The sequence below is a fragment of the Bos grunniens genome, chromosome 5 (assembly GCF_055505025.1).
Source record: "Bos grunniens cultivar Pamir isolate PY7600 chromosome 5, Bosgru_T2T1.0, whole genome shotgun sequence".
NCBI classification, from domain to species: domain Eukaryota; kingdom Metazoa; phylum Chordata; class Mammalia; order Artiodactyla; family Bovidae; genus Bos; species Bos grunniens.
The window spans coordinates 7,340,783-7,347,634 of record NC_141169.1 but is presented as its reverse complement, the minus strand read 5'-3'; the positions used below and the strand labels follow the sequence as shown (position 1 = coordinate 7,347,634).

At 41.3% G+C, this 6,852-nt stretch overlaps 1 non-coding gene across 1 annotated transcript; it reads right to left on the bottom strand.

Moving 5' to 3' along the window:
- Nucleotides 1-542: 542 nt before the first annotated feature.
- LOC147371291 (U6 spliceosomal RNA) lies at nucleotides 543-652 on the bottom strand. The gene has a single exon (XR_015165019.1). It is a non-coding gene; the product is annotated as a U6 spliceosomal RNA (small nuclear RNA).
- Between the last annotated feature and the right edge of the window lie 6,200 nt (nucleotides 653-6,852).

Sequence of the window (6,852 nt, the reverse complement as noted above, 5' to 3'; positions counted from 1 at the left end):
AAAATTTCAGGGTGCTGCCCCTTCTACCACCAATGACAGAGATAGCTTGGGACACTTTAGAACCACCTAGAAGAAGTAAGTTCACAAGTTTTTAGTCTAACTTCATACAGGGAGGTAGAAGAGAGCCTCCTTCTGGTCAACTAAATAGAAGAGAATTTTGTTTTGCATGGAAAGTTCTTTGCCTATTTTAAAGTTGAGATTGCAACCAGCTTCTCTTATTGAAAAAGTTTCTGCAGTATTAATAGAAGAAAAGCAATGAAAATGATCACACTGTACTACCTCAGCAGAAATGTGACCAAACATACATGCACTTCAAAGTAAAGAAAATTCTGCACTGTTTCAATTACCAGATAATCACTTCACACAACAGTCAAATTCCAAAGAAAACACAGCCTGTACATATGTTCTCAAATTATGGGTAGATTTGGGACAAATCTTTTAAGCTAAATGACTTGAAAGTGAATTTTTTAAAATGACATTTTCTTTATTAAAATATTCATTAATTTGATGTAGCCTAGATGTAGAGTTCTAATGGATTTTTTAAAAATATGGAATGCCTCACAAATTTGCATGTCATCTTTGTACAAGGCCATGCTACTCTTCAATGTAATATATATTCCAATTTTAGTATATGTACTGCTGAAGTGAGCACTAGATTTCTAATATTTATTATAATAAACGAACTATAGGAGCATAAATCCTGATTCATATATTTTAATTTGTAAATATATCAGTTTGATGAATGGAGTCATTTTTCTGTCCAATCACATTAAATTACTTCCATAGCCAAATCCCTGGAGTAAGTTATGAGCTCATTCAGGAAATAGCCTGCCAAGAGAAGATTTGGCACACAGTAGGCAGTCAATAAATACTGAAAATAACATGTATTCTCTTAAGGCATCCATAGTATAGATTTTCAACCACATGTAAACTCTCCAGTTGAAATGTTAACAGCAGTCATTAGCCTCTCATCCAACACACCTGAGAGTTGCTTCCCCTTCCATTAATTGAAATGCTTTCTGGAGACACACATTAATTAGTAATAATCTAGCTTCCTGTGCAAGTAAGCAGTGATTCCACCAATGTACTCTGAGGTCATATAATAATGATTTTAGAGTCACTGCATTCCTTGTTCCTTCAGTTTATGTTGATATTGAATTACATGTCATAATAGAAATAATCATTTATCAAGAATAATCAGGGAGGGTGAGGTTCAGATGAGTCCTTTCGCATCATCTTGGATGGCTTCCTAAATCCTCATTCATAGATATTGAATGCCGGGGCGGGGTGGTTGGGTGGCGGGTGGTTCCCTCTATTAGGCATTGAGTATGCAAATGTGAAAAGATGTGATTCCTGTCCTCAAGAAGCTTCTAATCTAGTAAACAGAAGTTAAGCTCATAAGTGCAACAAAATATTATACTAAGTGCTGAGAGAAAGAATGAAAATATCAATAAGGGGGACTTTTTGGTGGTCCAGTGACTAAGACTCTGCATTCCCAATGCAGGGGCGTGGCTTCCGTCCCTGGTGGGGGATCTAGACCCTACAGGCTGCAATGGAGATCAAAGATCCTGTGTGCAGCAACTAAGACCCAACCAACTAAATAAATAAATATAAATATTAAATACACACACACACACACACACAAATGAGGAAGCTGTCAGTTCAGAGTTAGGTCTAGGTGAGAAAAGCTGGAAAAACCATTCCCGTCATACCTGAGCACATCAGTTCCCTGTTGTAAAAGGCATCTAAATGCTCCATCTTCTTGTGAGAGCTGTAGGAAATGTTGAAGAAAATTAAATGCATGAAAAGAAGGCCTGGGAAAACTTGACAAGAACTCATGATCAAAGTATGGTCTGCAATAAGCCATTCCTTAACCAAAAGACATAAACTTTCAGAGTTCAGTTCAGTTCAGTTCAGTCGCTCAGTTGTGTCTGACTCTTTATGACCCCATGAATCGCAGCACGCCAGGCCTCCCTGTCCATCACCAACTCCCGGAGTTCACTCACACTCACGTCTATCGAGTCAGTGATGCCATTCAGCCATCTCATCCTCCGTCGTCCCCTTCTCCTCCTGCCCCCAATCCCTCCCAGCATCAGTCTTTTCCAATGAGTCAACTCTTCACATGAGGTGGCCAAAGTACTGGAGTTTCAGCTTTAGCATCATTCCTTCCAAAGAAATCCCAGGGCTGATCTCCTTCAGAATGGACTGGTTGGATCTCCTTGCAGTCCAAGGGACTCTCAAGAGTCTTCTCCAACACCACAGTTCAAAAGCATCAATTCTTCGGCACTCAGCTTTCTTCACAATCCAACTCTCACATCCATACATGACCACTGGAAAAACCATAGCCTTGACTAGACAGACCTTTGTTGGCAAAGTATGTCTCTGCTTTTCAATATGATATCTAGTTTGGTCATAACTTTTCTTCCAAGGAATAAGCGTCTTTTAATTTCATGGCTGCAGTCACCATCTGCAGTGATTTTGGAGCCCCCCAAAATAAAGTCTGACAGTGTTTCCACTGTTTCCCCATCTATTTCCCATGAAGTGATGGGACTGGATGCCATGATCTTAGTTTTCTGAATGTTGAGCTTTAAGCCAACTTTTTCACTTTCCACTTTCACTTTCATCAAGAGGCTTTTGAGTTCCTCTTCACTTTCTGCCATAAGGGTGGTGTCATCTGTATATCTGAGGTTATTCATATTTCTCCCGGCAATCTTAATTCCAGCCTGTGCTTCTTCCAGCCCAGCATTTCTCATGATGTACTCTGCATAGAAGTTAAATAAGCAGGGTGATAATATACAGCCTTGACGCACTTCTTTTCCTATTTGGAACCAGTCTGTTGTTCCATGTCCAGTTCTAACTGTTGCTTCCTGACCTGCATGCAGATGTCTCAAGAGGCAGGTCAGGTGGTCTGATATTCCCATCTCTTTCAGAATTTTCCACACTTTATTGTGATCCACACAGTCAAAGGCTTTGGCATAGTCAAGAAAGCAGAAATAGATGTTTTTCTGGAACTCTCTTGCTTTTTCCATGATCCAGTGGATGTTGGCAATTTCATCTCTGGTTCCTCTGCCGTTTCTAACACCAGCTTGAACATCTGGAAGTTCACAGTTCACGTATTGCTGAAGCCTGGCTTGGAGAATTTTGAGCATTACTTTACTAGCGTGTGAGATGAGTGCAATTGTGTGGTAGTTTGAGCATTCTTTGACATTGCCTTTCTTTGGGATTGGAGTGAAAACTGACCTTTTCCAGTCCTGTGGCCACTGCTGAGTTTTCCAAATGTGCTGGCATATTGAGTGCAGCACTTTCACAGCATCATCTTTTAGGATTTGAAATAACTCAACTGGAATTCCATCACCTCCACTAGCTTTGTTCGTAGTGATGCTTTCTAAGGCTCACTTGACTTCACATTCCAGGATGTCTGGCTCTAGGTGAGTGATCACACCATCATGATTATCTTGGGCGTGAAGATGTTTTTTGTACAGTTCTTCTGTGTATTCTTGCCACCTCTACTTAATATCTTTTGTTTCTGTTAGGTCCATATCATTTCTGTCCTTTATTGAGCCCATCTTTGCATGAAATGTTCCCTCGGTATCTCTAATATTCTTGAAGAGATCTCTAGTCTTTCCCATTCTGTTGTTTTCCTCTGTTTCTTTGCATTGATCGCTGAGGAAGGCTTTCTTATCTCTCCTTGCTATTCTTTGAAACTCTGCATTCAGATGTTTATATCTTTCCTTTATCCTTTGTTTTTTGCTTCTCTTCTTTTCACAGCTATTTGTAAGGCCTCCTCAGACAGCCATTTTGTTTTTTTGCATTTCTTTCCCATTGGGATGGTCTTGATCCCTGTCTCCTGTACAATGTCATGAACCTCCGTCCATAGTTCATCAGGCACTCTATCTATCATTCATATCTAGGCCCTTAAATCTATTTCTCACTTCCACTGTATAATCATAAGGGATTTGATTTAGGTCATACCTGAATGGTCTAGTGGTTTTCCCTACTTTCTTCAATTTAAGTCTGATACAATGTGGTCCACTGGAGAAGGGAATGGCAAGCCACTTCAGGATTCTTGCCTTGAGAACCCCATGAACAGTATGAAAAGGCAAAACGATAGGATACTGAAAGAGGAACTCCCCAGGTCAGTAGGTGCCCAATATGCTACTGGAGATCAGTGGAGAAATAACTCCAGAAAGAATGAAGGGATGGAGCCAAAGCAAAGACAATACCCAGTTGTGGATGTGATTGGTGATAGAAGCAAGGTCTGATGCTGTAAAGAGCAATATTGCATAGGAATCTGGAATGTTAGGTCCATGAATCAAGGCAAATTGGAAGTGGTTAAACAGGAGATGGCAAGAGTGAACGTCGACATTCTAGGAATCATAGAACTAAAATGGACTGGAATGGATGAATTTAACTCAGATGACCATTATATCTGCTACTCTGGGCAGGAATCCCTCAGAAGAAATGGAGTAGCCATCATGGTCAACAAAAGAGTCCGAAATGCAGTACTTGGATGCAATCTCAAAAACGACAGAATGTTCGTTTCCAAGGCAAACCATTCAATATCATGGTAATCCACGTCTATGCCCCAACCAGTAACGCTGAAGAAGCTGAAGTTGAACGGTTCTATGAAGACCTACAAGAGCTTTTAGAACTAACACCCAAAAAAGATGTCCTTTTCATTATAGGGGACTGGAATACAAAAGCAGCAAGTCAAGAAAAACCTGGAGTAACAGGCAAATTTGGCCTTGGAATATGGAATGAAGCAGGGCAAAGACTAATAGAGTTTTGCCAAGAAAATGCACTGGTCATAGCAAACACCCTCTTCCAACAACACAAGAGAAGACTCTACACATGGACATCACCAGATGGTCAACACCGAAATCAGATTGATTATATTCTTTGCAGCCAAAGATGGAGAAGCTGTATATAGTCAACAAAAACAAGACCAGGAGCTGACTGTGGCTCAGATCACGAACTCCTTATTGCCAAACTTTCAGAAGCCGACAGCAAATAGAAGACTCTAAGTTCCTACTGGGTGTTGCACTTGGGCATCACTATAAACATGTGATATACTGCCTTATACTGTAACTAATTTTTCACTTTGGTTTTCATTCACCAGCCCTAGAGATAATCAAGGGCTTGGGCCCCTGACTTACCAGGCTAAAACCTCCGAAAGAGTTGTATGTCCTACAGAAAAAAAGGACTTTTGGAGGTATGTTTAAAAGTCCCAAATTATCTGAGTTCCAGTGGCCAGTGAGCTCCCTGTCTCACTCTCGCCTCCCTGCAGGCCTTCCCCAGCCAGTTCTGACCACTAGCATGTCACCCCAGCATGGATTATGTCTCACACTTCTTTCTTGGTACCCTCCATAGCTCCCACCACAATGCCCTGCAGCTAGCTCATTTGATGATTGATAATAACGATGATGATAACAAGCACAGAAACTCTCCAAAGATGCCCAGCATGGTAAAATCTCAAAATGTTTCCATGTGTTAGAAGTTCTGCAAAAAGTGCAACTGGTTGACAGGTTGGCCTATTAAATACATTCTGTGCATTTTCTATTCCCATCCTCTCTTCCCTACAGTATTGTAGATGATAGCGGTTAGGCTGACATATGCCTTCTTCATTTACACTGCCCATGAAGAAACATGGAGGCTCCTGTTGGTGCCAAACAAGCCTTTTTATCTGCTTAACATAAGTCAGCATATGGAGCAGGTCCTACCTGAGGCCTGCCTGGGTGAAGTCCAAGTCATTGTGAGACCTTATGTCCAATTTATCTAGGGTTCTGATTTACCAAGGAATATCCCAAGGAGCCACCACAGATGCCAGGCCTGTGTTAATAAAATGAGAGACAAGCGCCCTAACCTGTGTCCAATAAGCAGAGGGAAATCTTTGATCTCTCTGGGCAAGTCACACTTCTGTTGCTTGTAGTCCTTCTTGGACCTGTAAAGCTCCTATTTGTTGCAATAGCACTTATTTGTAAAATTAAGGGACAAAGGGCTTGTTTGCTTTAATAAAAGCAAAGAACAAGCTCAATCATTTATGGCAAATTTCATTTGACTCCTGGGTCAGTGGTTTAACTTTGCATATGTTCTCATAAATGTAACTGCTGTGTTTTGTGAGACAATCATCTTGTAAATTAAATGTGCTGGCAAAGGAAAGTAAGCTTGTGGCCCCCAAGACACTAGGGGAACTGGCAGACATGGAAAATGCCTGACATGATTTCCTCCCCAGCGTCATGACTATCTAGCAGAAAAGGAACTCCCTCCCTCCAACACTCTCCTTGCAAGTGGTGAGCTCTTCCACTGACCTTTACTTTCTGGGTAAATTTTAATATCGAGAAGAAGCTGGAAGTAACACCAGCACTTATCTCAGTGCTGTTGCGCTGAAGAAAAATGTTTATGACTTAGTAATCAGTCTATCATGCATTTCTTGCATGTGTTCATGCTCAGTTGCTTCAGCTCTGTCAAATGTCAGTGGCAAATTGAGTGAACGCAAATTAAATGGAAAAATCCTCTGGTGTGTGCATGTGTATATGTGTGTGTGTGTGCATGCACATGAGCACATGCCTGAGTTCACATGCCTTGTTCCCAAGAAGCTAAGACCCACATCAGTTCAGTCCAATTCAGTTGCTCAGTCTTGTACAGCTCTTTGCAACCCCATGAACCGCAGCACACCAGGCCTCCCTGTCCATCACCAACTCCTGGAGTTTACTCAAACTCATGTCCACTGAGTCGGTGATGCCATCCAACCATCTCAACCTCTGTCTTCCCCTTCTCCTCCCGCCTTCGATCTTTCCCAGCATCAGGGTCTTTTCAAATGAGTCAGTTCTTTGCATCAGGTAGCCAAAGTAT